Genomic DNA, 15,098 nt, shown 5'->3' on the forward strand with positions numbered 1-15,098 from the left:
GGTTTAAGATATTAGTACTAGTGTACAAAGCCCTAAACAACTTGGGACCAGGATACCTGAGAGAACGCCTCCTTCCTTACCAACCTGCCCGGTCACTGAGGTCATCAGAGGGCATGTTCCTGGTGGTTCCACATGGACCCATGGCTCGGTTGGAGTCCACCAGGAAAAGAGCCTTCAATGTGGTGGCCCCCTTCCTGTGGAATTTCCTACCTTTAGAGGTCAGGCAGGCACCAACATTGTGTTCCTTCCAGCGCCTCCTGAAGATGTTGTTCTTTCAAGAGGCCTTCCTTGCATGACCTGCCATGGTTTGTTAAACTCCACTTTGTGGGGGTTGTCTTTTTAAAAAAAATGTTTTAACTCTTTTAACCATTGTTTTATTCTTTTATCATGTTGTTCACCACTCCGAAATCTTCTGATAAGGAGCGGTATATAAATATTGTAAATAAATAAAATAGAAACAAGTCTCTGGCCCTTACAGTTGTAGAGGTATGGTAGAAAGAATATGGGCAATGTTCTGAAATTTTATAAAGCAGAGTTGCTGACTAGGATTTCCACTGACTTGAGGAAGAGTCCCTGTCTCTGTCTCCTGCATAGGTACACCATTTATGTAGTGTACAGAATTCACCTTTCCGGCCCAGAATTTGAACTGCCTATGATCATAATTCATTTTTTAGCACAGAGTACACAGCTGTGATCATGATAGTTATCTTTTTTTTTTGGTGTCACAACAACCCCGCCCCCCCAACACTACCGTGTAACAACCCTGTTCTCATATCAAGGATCACTGTGCAGGACAGCAACATAGGAACTTGCCGTATGATGCAGGGTGGGATACAAATGTTTTAAATAAATAAAGAAGTCAGGTCTAACTATCTAGCCCAGTCTTGTCTACTCTGACTGCCAGCAGTGCTCCAGGATCTCACACCGGGGTCTTTCACATCACCAGCTACCTAAACTGGAGATGCCAGGGGTTGAACCTGAGACCTTCTGCATGCAAAGCAGATGCTCTAGCATTGGGCTACGGCTCCTTCCACACTACCTGGCAGGACAGGGCAGGATATACTCCTGCCATGAAGGGGTTGCATTTTCTCCAAGAGAAAGTCAAAGCACCATGGCATTCCACCTCACCCCTGATGCCAGACTTGCCAGACTCAAAAGCCTCCATGTCACTTCTGCATTGTCCAGGCTACTTCCTCTTTGATCTGCATGCAAGATCAAAGAAAAGCACAAACAACCTGCAGACAACTTGGTAAGCTCAGCTAGCTAACAGGAATAGCACAGCACAGCTCTGGAACAACAAGCGCTGCAGGTCTACTGTGTGGCACTTACCAAGAGACCTGCACAAGGACAAGTCTTGCATGACGTTGATCTGCTGTGGGTGTGGGCTCCAGGTTATTTCATCTTCAAGCACCCAGAACAATGAAGTTAACTAAAATTCAAATCACCAGCAGGACCTGCAACACTGCATCTGTTTCTGCCACCATCCGGCTGTATGTGTGTTTGGGGAGAGAAGAGAGGGAGTGAATGAGTTCTCACAGCCACAGGCTGGCCTGTGCAAGACCATGATTACTCTGGAGGCATCCATTCCTTTGGATAGACTTTGTTACTCTGGAAGCCAGGACATAGAGAACTCCGTCTTTTCCACCCGGCTGGCACTAACAATTTCAAGCGTTCCAAAAGCACTAGTTGGTCGAATAAAGATCTCCTCACTTCCTAGAGGTTGACCACTGTTAGTCTTTGGCAAACTTTAAGTATATTCCTTCATTCAGTTCTCAAGTTCCCATGATAACACCTCCCACGAAAGCGCCCCCCACCCCCGTTTTACATTTAAGCTCTTCAAGTCAGAAATGTCCTGCTATTACAACCAAACCGGTTTACGTCAGAAGACATGTTCCCCGCTCAAAAATGCACACTTCACAGTCAACCCCCTGTCTGATGGATTAAGGCCACACTCCTATGCATGTTTAGACAGAAGGAAGTCCTACAACTCCCAGCATCCTTCTAGCCAGCTGGGAATTGCAGGACTTTTTTCTGTCTAAACATGCACAGGATCGCACCCTACATCACTCAAATCTTATTTCACCACAGAAAGACTAAGATACTGAAGAGGTGTCTAGCATGGGAGTGGCGATTAAGATGTTTGGGAAGTCAGCCAATGCAGCATTTGGGCACTGATGTATCCCTTCCCCCCACCCCACCCCACCCCACCCCACCACACAATGTTTTCCACATAGATAAAGTGGTCTCCATCCTTTAACATGCCTAAAGCCAAGGAATGAAAGGAGTACACTAAACACTCAAATATACAGTCAGGGCCAGAAATATTGGAACAAGGATAACTGTTTTGGCAGTTGGCCTCTGTACACCACCACATTGAAGTTGAAAGGAAACACACCCAGATGGGACTGAAGTCAGGACTTTCAGCTGTAATTCAAGGGGTTTGACAAAAGTGGGGCACTAACCATTCAGGAAGGACAGCCAGTGGCATACACACACACCCATCGCTGGTGGCTCATAAGTAATGGAACAAACCAACATCATTTCAAATTTAAGGGTCGCCTTTAATACTAGGATGAAAATCCTTTGCAGGCTTTTTTAGGTGATTGCTGGCAAAGGTGAATCTGGCCTTTCGGTTCTTGAGCGTTACCAGTGGTTTGCACCTTGTTGTGAAGCCTCTGTATTTACATTCATAAAGCCGTCTCTTGACTGTAGATGTTGACAATGACATGCCTACCTCCACAAGAGCGTTCTTGACCTGGCTAGATGTTGTGAAAGGGTTCCGCTTCACCATAAGCAGAATTCTGCAGTCATCCACTTTAGTTGTCTTCCGTCGTTTGCCAGGCCTTTTGCTGTTGCTGAGCTTGCCACTTAATTCCTTCTTTTTCAGGAAGTTCCAAACTGTTGTATTGGCCACCCTCACTGTTTTTGTTTACTCTAATTTTATTAACAAAACCTTATTTTGTTCCAGCCTAATGATGGCTTCCTTCACTCGCATGGACACCTCTTTGGACCTCATGTTGGGAGTTCCAGTGAACTGGAATTTGGTTCAGTGAACCAAATGCAAATGTAACATTCAGAACCACTTCCAGGCCTTTTATCTGCTTGATTGGTCATGGGGTACCCAGGAAATAGGCCACACCTGGCCATGCAGCTGCTTGTCAGCCATTCATTCCATTACTTATGAGCCACCAATGATGGGGGTGTGTGCATGCCACTGGCTGTACTTCCTGAATGGTTAGTGCCCCACTTTTGTCAAACCCTTTGAATTACCGCTGAAAGTCCTGACTTCGCTCCCATCTGGGTGTGTTTCCCTTCAACTTCAATGTGGTGGTATACAGAGGCCAATTGCCAAAACAGTTATCCTTATGTAGGTATGTGCTACATTCCAACTCTGTTCCATTCAGCATAAGCATCTTGGATTCCTCTTGGACCATCTGAGACACACAAAGCCTAAACAAAACAAAGAGGCAACTGGGTGGAAAAATACATAACAGTCCAGATTTCATTCACTACTAAGATGATGTAGTTCAACTACGATAAAATACACTAGATGTGCTACAATGGACAAGGTGGGTGCTCCTCTCCATTGTGTTACCCAGAGAGCACATTTAAGGATCAAACTGTGTACGCATGCATAAGGACTGCACCCAAATGACAACTCAGCTAGATCAAGACATTTCATATTTTTACTGTAGTTAACTACCCCAATGTAAGACATGAACTAGATGCAGTTGCAACTAGATGGCTTAAGCTAAATACTCGTGTAGAAACTCTTTCATTTAGTTGGGAGGAGGAAACAACGTCATCCAAACATCTTTTTAAGCCCTTTGTTGTTCAGGCAGAATAGGAAGGAAGCAAGCATTTCCCGCTCAGACAGGAAATGATACTGTGCTTAGAAATTTGTAGGAAAGAGAAGGCAAAATTGCCTACTGAAGCCTAGATTTTGCCTTGCCTGAATGGAGCAAGGGTGCAGGATGAAGATGAGGGTAATTATGATAGAGCACCGAGAGTCTTGTGACACCTTAAAGGCTAACTAATTTATTCTGGCATAGGCTTTTGTGGATGCTGTCAACTTCATCAGATGCATGAAGTGTTAACCTCGTATATAAATCTGCCACCTTGAGGTTAACACCATGTATCTGATGAAGTGGACAGTATCCATGAAAGCTTATGCCAGAAAAACTATGTTTAGTCTTTAAGGTACTGTAAGACTTTATTTCTTGCTTCAACAGACTAATACAGCTACCCCTCTGGAAGTTTTGACAGAATGCAGGGCTAAGCAAGTTGTGGCCGCATAGCCAACCGTGAGGGATTGGGGAAGTTGTAGGCCAAAATATCAGAAGAGCCACAGATTGTCCACTCCAGTGACACCCATCTGTATTCCTCAAAGTATCAGTAATCCACACGTCCTTTTACAGCTGAGGGCAGCTGCATCCAGATTCTGTCTTTGTCCCCCTTTGCCCACCCATTTGGGACACAGAACTCAGCATCTTTCTCCAGCAGTCCCTCTTTTAAAAAAATATCCGCATTGTTCCCCCACCACCACCCTCATTTAAATGTAAGAATGCTGTCACTCCCACACCACAGGCACTTCACTTTAAAGTTACTCTTCCACTTACACATCTCAAAACCCAGTCCCACCACCTGAGACAAAAGGAGGCAAATGAGAGTCATGTTGCAGTGGGGCACTGATCTCTCCATCTCCACGCCTTCATTAGTCACCAATGCATTGAAGGTTCCCTACCATCAACCATTTGTGGAACACGAAACCCTTTCCCCACCTACTCCTGTAGCTGAATCAGATGTGAAACCTAATGTTGCTGCCTTATGACTATCCCCACACTATGACCAAGTTACCATGTTCTTTTCAGTTACTACAGATAAGAGTTGCGAATTAGCCAAAAAAAACAACAACAACTCCCTTTCACCTAGACTTATTGCTCAACACAAAAGAAAAGATCTGAGACAATTGGGGTGATATCTCCTGTGTGTCACCCATTGAAATAACCCTCAAGGAAGGCACCATCACATAACAGGAGGAAGAAAGCTGGTGGGTGGGTGGGGGAATCAAATGGGGAAGGTGGGTAACAGATGGATTACCCAAGTCATTCTTTTTCACTCTCCAGGGAGGAGGGAGCGGCTCAAGCAAGATGCTTAAGCCAACCAGCAGCAAGTATCACAGGCTTCTTCCTCACCTAGACAAAACCAGCTTGCTTGATTCATAAGAAAGACAGTGGGAGGAACAATGCATGCAACAACAGGTTCAGAAGAATGTATGTGCTACTCTAGAGGGCAGGGAAAGGGGCGTGACAGTAAGATGCGGAGAGGATGGTGCTGTGTTGCCTTTTACTAAGGGAGTCTGGTCTTAGAAATCTAAAAGGGTGGAGAAGGGAGATCCAAGGCCAGCAACTCACTAATGTCGCAATAGGGCTGGTCTTTGGTTGCGTTCAGCAAGTCTTCCCCCCCATCCCCACCCCCACCTCAGAGAGAGTTGGAAAGGGGCAGTCGGGGATGAGGGAGAAGAGAAGAGCAAAGAAAAAGCAAGAGATCCCATTCAGTTCATTAGCAATTATAAAAAAGTAAAACAAAAAATGACAGATCCCTAAAAAGGTAACTTCTTTTGCCCTCTTCCTGGCGGATAAAGAGTCATCTCTATGAAACAAAAATGGGCCCTCCTGCTTTTTCTGCCACCTTGACCCTTGGGCTATTTGTTCCTACACAAATTACATGCCAGCAAACCCAGCTTTGCCACCAAGCAAACACCTGCTGCCGCTACCACCAACCCCAGTGCTCCAGTGAGCATTCCTGTACGATACGCGTTTCCAAACATGGGTCTCACTCACACGTTATTTTGTGTGCATCAGCCCTCAATCAATCCCCAACAGAACTAAACCTGAGGCCATAACAGCCTTGGAACTCAGCCATTCCTACAGATCTAGTCTTCAGCCAATCACACACAGCATTTAAGAGAAGAGTAACATGGGCATATTCCAAAGGCTACTTCAACACAACTGTTGTTTCACATGTAGAGACGGCAGCAGCCATACTAAGTAGAATGGTCTGGCGAGCCTCACTCAACATTTGGCTTTGTTTGAAGACTGTGGGTGCTGGCAGTAGCTGCTAGCTGAAGAACTGCACAAGGGTGTGCCACAGGACTTGCTCTTATTTAGCTGCAGAAGGAGCTAAGGCTGCTGCTAGGAGAAAGGCAAGGACATTGCTTGCCTAATGGCAAAGAATACCATCAGTAGTTCTTCATCCCTTTATTACAAAGTCTGTCTGAGCAAGTCTGCTTCCATAACACTACATTCCCTTTGCTTACATTATCCCTGAGGCCAGAGGCCTATTCAGGTGTTATTATAACTGGCTGAACTCACCATGTGAGCTGGAATGAGGTAGCCCAGCCCTGCTGTCACGTCACAATGTAGCTCTGCCCAAAGGAGTCCACGCATACAGTGCAAACGGCTGCAGCGGGGGGGGGGGGGGCGTCATGCATACAGCTGTACAAGCAGAGGCTTCCACATGATTCGGAACCCTGAACAGGTGGATGCCTTTGGGCAAAGCTACGCTGTGATGCACCACTGAGGGCAGGGCTATTTCGCACAGTGCCAGCATGCTAGTTTACTAGTTTCAATAACGACTGAATAGTGTTTAGAGTCTGCATAGAACTTAGGCACTCAAGGAGAACAAGTGGTGCCGTTGTTTGTACTAGGTTGTTCATCTTAGGCCTCCCTCCACAAGCCATGGCAATTGCCCCCAGGGAGGGGAGAAGACTGCAGTGGCCTGAAGAGACAAAGCCAGCTTCTGGCCTAGCAAGGCCAGTGTCAGAATGGCCAGGTGTTCCAGGCAAATCGCAAAACTAGACAATCACGAACCAAGGCAAATCTCACAAGGGACTGGCCCTACCATCAGGAACTGGGGTGAGGCTATAAAAGGCCTTGTCCCACATTGCCCAACTTCAGTAGGGACTAGCAGGCCCAGAAACCCAGCCTCCCTCGCTTTATGACAGTTCTACCCCAGGCATTTGCTGGTCACTCTTTATGGGGGGCAGGAAAGGAATGTTCTTCATGCCATCCAGATTGACCAGGGATAGGCATGATTTTCACCTTCGTTTTGAGTAACCACAATAGGCTAGCAGTATCACGTTTCTGTTCTTATTTGATTTGGCTTACTTCGTAAAATCTTTATTTTGCTTGATGGTTATTCATTTGTTGAGATCTGGCAGGTGAGACCATACCAGGGGTGGGAAGGGTGGAGAGCAGAGAGAACTGAGGCCCATAATTTTGACAGGTACTCCTGTCCTAGTAGCCAAGGGACAGGAGGGACTCCCTCAGGTGGGTGGAGTCACCTATACTAGTCTAATGGGCGGGGCAAGAGCTGGTCAGCTGATATTGGCAGCAGCCGGAGACGGCAGCTGCTTGCAGCCTAACCCATCTCGTGACGCTTGAGGATTTACTGCAGGCTTTTAGGCTCAAGCGTGAGCACAGCACCCGAGGGACACGTGCAGTGTGGACTGCGAAGGTAGATCCTCAGAACCAAAGAGTAGGGATCATGGCCCTCTTTCCTTCACCCCTCCCCCCACTTTCTTTAGCAGTCTCACCTAACCTCATGCTATTGTAAAGGTTGCAACAGCACTTCAACCAATCTTGGTGCCTGCCACCACAAGCATCATTATTCCAGCTGTCTTCCCTTCCCAGCCCTCCAGCGACTAGAGAAGCAAAGGCAAAAGACACACATGCTAGTCCATGGTCTACACAATGTTGTATTCCCAGTATGGACTAGAATGATATTTCCCCCATCCCAGAGTGTCCAGAGTTCAAGCCAATTACACGGAGTAGCTAAAGATTCACTTGAGCAAGTGTCCCCATAATAGATTTGCAACTGGACCATGTGCCAGCTTGTGTGAAGATGTGGCGATTTGAGAAAATGTCCTGGGCATCACCGCAAAATGGCTGACATGGGAGAGGTAGCTAGCCACAGAGGCTAGTCACCGTGTAACATTCACAGGAAATAAAGATGGCAGCTGCTCGAAGCTCTCATTTTGCTTTGAAGCGATCCCAGCTGGCGGTAAGAAAATGTTTTTGTTTTTTTTTTTAAGGGGAGGGCACCTTGGCAGGCACACTGGTGCCGACAGCTGCCATGTTTCCTACCCTCCTTGCCAGCCTGACAAGGTATGACAGAATATAAATAGGTAAAAAGAATGAACTCTGGATATGCACTTTTACAAACAACTATATACAAGACTCTCAAGCGATTTTGCCAATAAAAGATATTTCCAATGGATTTTACAGCAGGCATCAGGATAGCAAATAGCCATTCATATTTTTCATACAGGGAAACAGCCGAAGTGTAATGGAAGGCTGGGGGGGCGGGGGGGATTGTAAAAGAGTTTACAATCCAAATTTTGATGAGGGAGAGGGGAGATACACAGCCAGTGAGGAAAGAACTTGGGAGAGATAAGGTTAATAAGGGATGAATGCAAGCACGTTCCCTCTCCCGTCACTTAGAAAGCACTTGGCCCCCTTTATCACTGTTTTCTGAACACTCCTGCTCACGTTCTCCTTTTTTTTAGTCCTTGTGGTTGCATACAGGCCACAAAATAGGAAACTCTGCTAGAGACAAAAGCCACCATGGTTTGTACTTCCTGAAGATATCAGCTGTGGCCCACGCTTTGATGATTCAGGTAATGGCAACCACTAGGTCTATTCCCACCCCCCTCCAATCCCACCATTTCCTCTCCCAATAGTCAGAACAGCTCTGGCATCAACTCAAAAAACCCTTGATTAGCAAATACCTCAGCAGGTCCGACATCATCATGTTTCTAGGATGAATGCGCTAACTAAGTCATCACTGATAACATCACCATCCCTTAACGTTAGTGGCCTCAATGACATTAAGGGATGTTTTGCTCTAGATCGCTAGTTTTAGTACACCAATATACAGAAAGGGTTAACTGAATCACCATTTAGAAGACTCTGAAGACCATTCACTTCCTATAATGGCACATTCATTAACCACCATGATCTATTATATAGAACACCCAAGAATTAAGCCACCATTCTATATCACTATTAACATCCCCTTCCACCTAAGGCAGAATCTACAAGTATGATTTCCCAACACTTTTCAACCAACAAGGTTTAAATGTAGACACAATGGGTGTCATACTTCAAGCAGACCCACTGAAATCAGGGCGACCTAAATCATGTCATGACTAACTTAAGACCCACCAATTGCAACGGCTCTACTCTAACCATGACTCAGTTGGGATCCATCCCACTCTCTTTTGAGTTACGTGGATGTCACTGCTTCAGTTGCAAAGTCCTATGACAAGAACAAAGGCAACCCAGTTCATATTACAGGATCATGATCCATTCCTTCAGTTTTGCCTGTTTGCCAATCCAAGCCACCCTGATTACCAACTGCTCCTGCTGGCAATAGTGTCATTGTAACTCATTAAACCTATCTGACCTTCCATGTGCCAATACCAGCTTCTGTCCTGATAACACTGTCTAATTCATGTGGGAAACCAAGTGGTTTTAACTTGTAGAATTAAAATGTAATCTGCTTTTCCACTTAAAATAAAACTTGCTGAAGTTTAGGGAATGAGCTTGCAAGCCCTTTTATCAAAGAGTCCAAAAGCAGACTTCTTAAAAGTTTTAACATTTTCAGCCACTTGCTTCCCACAAGAGTTACAAACAATTGGGTTTATAAACCAATTTCAAATACAAGGGAGAGTACAAAAACAAGCAGAAGACTCTAGCTCCTCCAACCTCAATCCCAGAATTTCAAAGCATCAAAAAACATCTAAACGAGGCAATGTCTGCATGGTTGAGATTTTTCTACTATGGGACCAACCACAAAACAAAACAAAACAAAAATTCGGGAGTCAGCAGCTGCAGATCTCTGAGCTTTTCAGTTCCTTTCTTAAACCCACTTCAAGGTTTAAGAAAATGCAAAACTGCAAACTGAGAAACCATCCAAACCAGGTTTGCTACTTCTAAAAAAAAAAAAAAAAAGTTAGGAGCACTAACTTACAAGTGGGAAAAGGGAAGATCCCTGTCTAAAGCCAGTGTCACGGCAGGAACTGAGTAGTGTGGCAAGTTCCACCACTATTCTAGTTCTAGTTCAGCCCCCTCCTCCCTTTACCACAGAGCTGTCAAGACACATTTGTTCTGCCTTGCATCACACTGTCATATCACAAATGTTCAACCTTGGTAGCGAAGCACAGAAGCCAGCCCCTACTTCATGCCAGCTTTCTACAGCGGCCTAGTCACACACACACACGCTGTGTAAGACTGTGCAGCAACACACTGGCTTTACATTCTTTTAGGATGCTTTTTTTTGTAATTGCCCTTTAATCTGGCAATCATGTCCATCATGTCTCCCACCCTTTCTCCAAGGAGTTCAGGGTGGCATACATGGGCTTACTCCATTTTGTACTCACAACAACCCTGCAAGATCATTTTCCAGGACTTGCAATACAATCCTAAGCAGGTTTATTAAGAAGTAAATTCCATGGTTTTCAGTAGGGCTTATTCCCAGGTAAGCGTGCACAGGATTACAGCCTAAGTGTGTAATTCTTGACTACGGATTTGGCTAAGTGAAAATGCTTCTTATGGATGTGAGGGTAGGCATATATGAACTAAGAGCTCCTCGGTTAAATGGGGATTTGAAACTTGGCCTCCCTATTATTCAAGTCCAATACTTTGTCCACTACAGCACACCAGCTCTAGGAGTTCCAAAGTGCAAGAAGTTAAGCTTAAGAGCTTCTTTGAAAAACGGAGTTGCAGCTATCACAAGTAGACAGATCTCTCTACCACTGACTTACTGCAGGTCTTTGGGAAGTCATAGCTTTCTTTAAAATGGAGGTAAGGAAAAGTCCCCTCAGCATGTGTTCAATCTAGTGCCCTGCCCCACCCCAAAGTGCAAGCAAGCTAGCTAGCTACTACTCAGGTACTCAAGTGCTGAACTTTGCTTCCTCAAAACAGAGCCATACATATTATAAAGTATTCATATCCGCCTAATTCCTACTTTCCTTAACACTGCACTCTCACAGAGTCAAAAGTCTGACCAGAAATGCTTCTGGAAGCAGCCCATCTAGGAGTGGGAAACAAGTCACTCAGTTACCAATGATTTTAGTGCATTTGTTCTGTTTAGATAGCACCCCATGTCAACCAGCCTCCCCTAAGTTGCTCCATTCTTGCAGTCAGACTGCTTAGAACTAGACTCCCTTCCTATGGGAAACACTTTTCCCTTCAGTTCAAGTGCTTCTCCTTGCCAAAGCTTGACATTCTGGACTAAAAGGATCAAAGGCTTCTCACCATTCTTCACCTCTCTGGGGAACACACAGGCTCAGTGGCATAACTATACAACAAGAAGAGTGGGGAGAGAGATGAGAAGTTGGCAAGGCTAGAAATCCTAAGCTACTTGCCCTCTAAATATGTCTTTATCTGTAGATCTCAAGGGAGGCAGGGGAGGGGGAGGGGAGAGAGAGAGAGAGAGTGTATGTGTGTGTGTGTGTATATATATATATATATATGCGCATGCACACATATACAAACAGCCAATTTCATGTTTCCTTTGTGTCGGGGGACCGAGATTATTTCTTTTTGTTCTACAGACATTTGTTCACACTGGCAGAAACCCAGATTTCCAGCATTTTAGGGGAACTGTTGTGCTGTATGGCAACTGCCGAACCCACAAACCACGCTGTACCACTGCTAGACCCAAAGACAGAAAGCCCCTCCCCTGCTCCTTTTTGAAGTGCCTTTGTGTTCTGCCTCCACAGAGAGCAAGCTCTTTCTTAGGGGCTTGGTGGCCAAGCAAGGTTACTACTGTAATTCCACATAATTATCTACCTCAGGGGACTCAGACAAAAACAGCAGAACAGAGAAAATGGCACGGAACAGACAGTACAAGAACTTAACCTCCTCCTCCAACAGCTGCATTTTAAATCTCTCCTACTTTTGCTATTCTGTCCATTCAGCACAATACGCTAGGTACAGGGGGCTGTGAAAAGTGTTTTGGTTTTCAGCATTTTTATCCAGTAGCCACATCCTCCACAAGATCTAGAATCTAAAGCAAGGGTAGGCAACCAGGTGCCCTTCAGATGCTTTGGAGTACAAATCCCGTCAGCCCCAGCCAGCATGCCCAATGGTTGGGGAGTTGCAGTCTGGAACATCTGGAGGGCACCAGGTTGCCTAACCCTGATAAAACCTGCTTGCCCTACCAGGAACTCCTGTTTTAATAATAAGAAATCCAACAAGAAATCACAAGCTCTATACACTCATAGGTGAAGGCATCCGTGTGCTTAACACTTAACAGTGTTAATTAAGACAGGTCTCTGCCCCAAAGAACTTACAGCCTAACATTCAAAAAATGAGGGGAGGGGAGAATAGGAAGACAAGAGAGGGAGAGGAAATGGCAACATGGGATAGAAGTGAGCAAATGCAGTTAATCTTTTAAGACTGCAGCTAGCCAAGACCCTTAACGCTGTCAGTACTTCCAACATCTGAATGGAATGCAAGACTAAAAGCAGAAGACAACCTCTGCACTAGAAGCCAGCATCTTCAGTTGGTTTCAAGCGCATTCCTGCTTTTTAGGAAACTCCCCAAATTATTAAGGTCAATGAAAAAAGAACAAGAGAATATTGGGCAGAGAAGGGAAAAAAGTTTGCAAGATTCACAAGTGAAGCAGCTAGCCCACAAAAGTTCTTCAGCATTTTAAAAACCGCATCTGAATGCTTTACCTCCCATCATCCCCATGATGCCTGGGGATGACGGGGGTTGTAGTCCCAGCACCTCTGCAGGGCATCAGGCTGGGGAGAGGCTCCTTTAAGCCAACAACCAGAAGCAGATCACAGTCCATACTGCCCACTGTTACCTCCCAAGACATGTAGGTAGAAGGCCCACCCCACCGCTTTCGAAAGAGGAATGTTATATTCTTCCACCCAAAGAGGAAAGTTTTGACCGGCTCACTAAGGAGTCTACTTCAAAGTAGCAGCTCGGGAACAAGGGAAGGAGGCGGCCTCCATCCAAACGCACCTGGGGAAAACGCAAAATGGGATCCACCCAGCAGCACTTGTGCCCCTTTAAGCGTGCTTGACAAGGGACCTCCGGGGTAGCACGACTACACAGTCAAATAAAATATTTTCTCGCTTTCCTGATTTGTTTTTTTAAATAGTATTTTTTAGAACAGCGAAATCAAGCCCACTCTCCCAGCAACTCCTTCACATTCTTCTCCTTCAGCCTCCACAAGAAAGGAAGGGGGAGGGGTCACCAAGAGCAGCTAAGAGAAGAGTCCCCAAATACAGATGACCTTCCATACAATATAAAAAGTTGATAAAGAGAAGGAGAGAGACGCATTCAGTACAAGATCGCCTTACCTTTGCCTTTTTTGTTCCCTTCCGCCTCCTGGAATCGCGCAGCCCCTTTCGCGGATGCTAACTAAGCAAGTTTTACTTCTCCCCCTTGAAGGTTTAAAACAAGGGAAGGAGAGGAAGGGGGGAAAGGCAGGATTTTTTCTCCAGGCAGGGTTTTGTCGCCGACCCAACTGTTCCTCTATCTCTTCCTTTAATCATTCAGGTTGACAGCTTCGCACAGGCACTGTATTGGACCAGACGCCTTTTTGTCCCTCTGCAAATGCAAGGGAAAGACAGAAAAAATAAGCGTGCAATTCCCTAAGAAAAGCGCTAAAGCATCTAAGAACAAAGTCACTGTTAAGAGAAGCTTTAAACAACACACAACACACACACGGAAGATGAAGAAAAGCAGAGCGGCGATGTAGCGATCCTTTCGTCTACCTCCTTTTCCTGCGGGACCTTTCTCTCGCTTCCCCCCCCCCCTCGCTCAGCTCTAACACCTAAAATGGAAGTTGCACCCAGCCAAAGGCAAAGCAGGCTGGGTGGTGACAAACTGTATGTTCCAGCCCAACCCCTCTTTCCCTAAGTGATGTCAGCTTCTGCACAGCTCCAATGGGAGGCAGGCATCAATCAGGGAGCCCATGCTATCCAATAGGAAACTTCATTGTAGAGATTTTTTTTAACTAAAAAAAAGACAAAAAGGGGGAATAAAGCCACATTAAGAGAAGAAATACTAGGAAAGATAACTTTTAAAACTATCAGCAAAAGCAGGTTTCCACTAAAAGATTCAGGCATGATCTATAGTACTTTACATTGCAGGATTCGTTCATATTCCAGTTCAAAGAGCAAAACTTCCACTGATTTCACTGGGGAAACTTCAGGGGCCAAAGTCGGATTTTTATATTTTATTCCCATCCTCTGCCTCTCTAGATTCTAGACATTTTTAGCAACACGTTTTACAGTTCGATTCGGTGCATGATTACTCGGAAGTAAATCCTGCTAAATTCAATGGGACTTACTCCGTCGTAAGCGCCCACAGAATTACAGCCGTTCTCACGCCATCCTAAATAGTTGCTCAGAACTAAGTCCCACTCAGTTCAATGGGATTTGCTTGCTTAAAACCCTGCGTTTGGGTTTGCAACCTTGCGCTTTCATTTGTTCTACTGTGCTTTTTCCTCTCTCTTTGCATTCAAGCGCTCCATCTCCGGAAGGGAGGAGAGAAGGCGCTGCCTATAACAAAAGGAATGTGACTTTAGATCCTACCTTCATTATATTAGGGCTTATAGTAGACAAGGTCAGATTATGCGATTTGCAATCAAGTCTTGACTAGGAGAATTTGCCATCAGTTCACAGGCTTTATTATTTTGAATGTATTTAACAAAATAAATACTACAATGAGTAAGGAATTTACCTCCACTTCCTCCCCCCACATCTCTCTTCAGTGGAAAAACATTCTTTTCTTTGTCTCTCTGATTACACTGTGTTTGGAATTTACACAATACAATGCTTGCTTTGATTGTTTTATTGTTGCTCCAAGACTGCGATCCTAAACATGCATGCAACTCAGTCCTATGCCTGCTAATTGGAAAATAAATCCCAGGAAGTTCAGTTTTAATGTTGCTTGTTGCCCACTCAAAGCTGGGGTATAAAGGCTGAAATAAATAATGTTGCTTATTCCCAAATAACTGCATAGAATTGCACCCCTATTTGGAAACATTGTATTGCATTAATGGGACTT

General features: G+C 45.1%; 1 protein-coding gene across 7 annotated transcripts in view; it reads right to left on the bottom strand.

The window, feature by feature from the left end:
- CTNND1 (catenin delta 1) overlaps positions 1–13,890 on the bottom strand; it is a 68,035-nt gene extending 54,145 nt beyond the window's left edge. For 5 of the 7 annotated variants that reach the window (XR_014792507.1, XM_084859875.1, XM_084859857.1 and 2 more), the window contains exons 1-2: positions 13,752–13,890; positions 13,385–13,634 (exon numbers count right to left, since the gene is read on the bottom strand). The gene's annotated coding sequence lies outside the window, so the exon portion shown is untranslated. The remainder of the gene's footprint in view (positions 1–13,384; positions 13,635–13,751) is intronic. The other 2 variants (XM_084859864.1, XM_084859887.1) reach the window with 2 other exon arrangements.
- Positions 13,891–15,098: the final 1,208 nt, after the last annotated feature.

This window comes from Heloderma suspectum, chromosome 1 (genome assembly GCF_057233095.1).
Source record: "Heloderma suspectum isolate Gila_16-S chromosome 1, 16-S_ref, whole genome shotgun sequence".
Lineage (NCBI taxonomy): Eukaryota > Metazoa > Chordata > Lepidosauria > Squamata > Helodermatidae > Heloderma > Heloderma suspectum.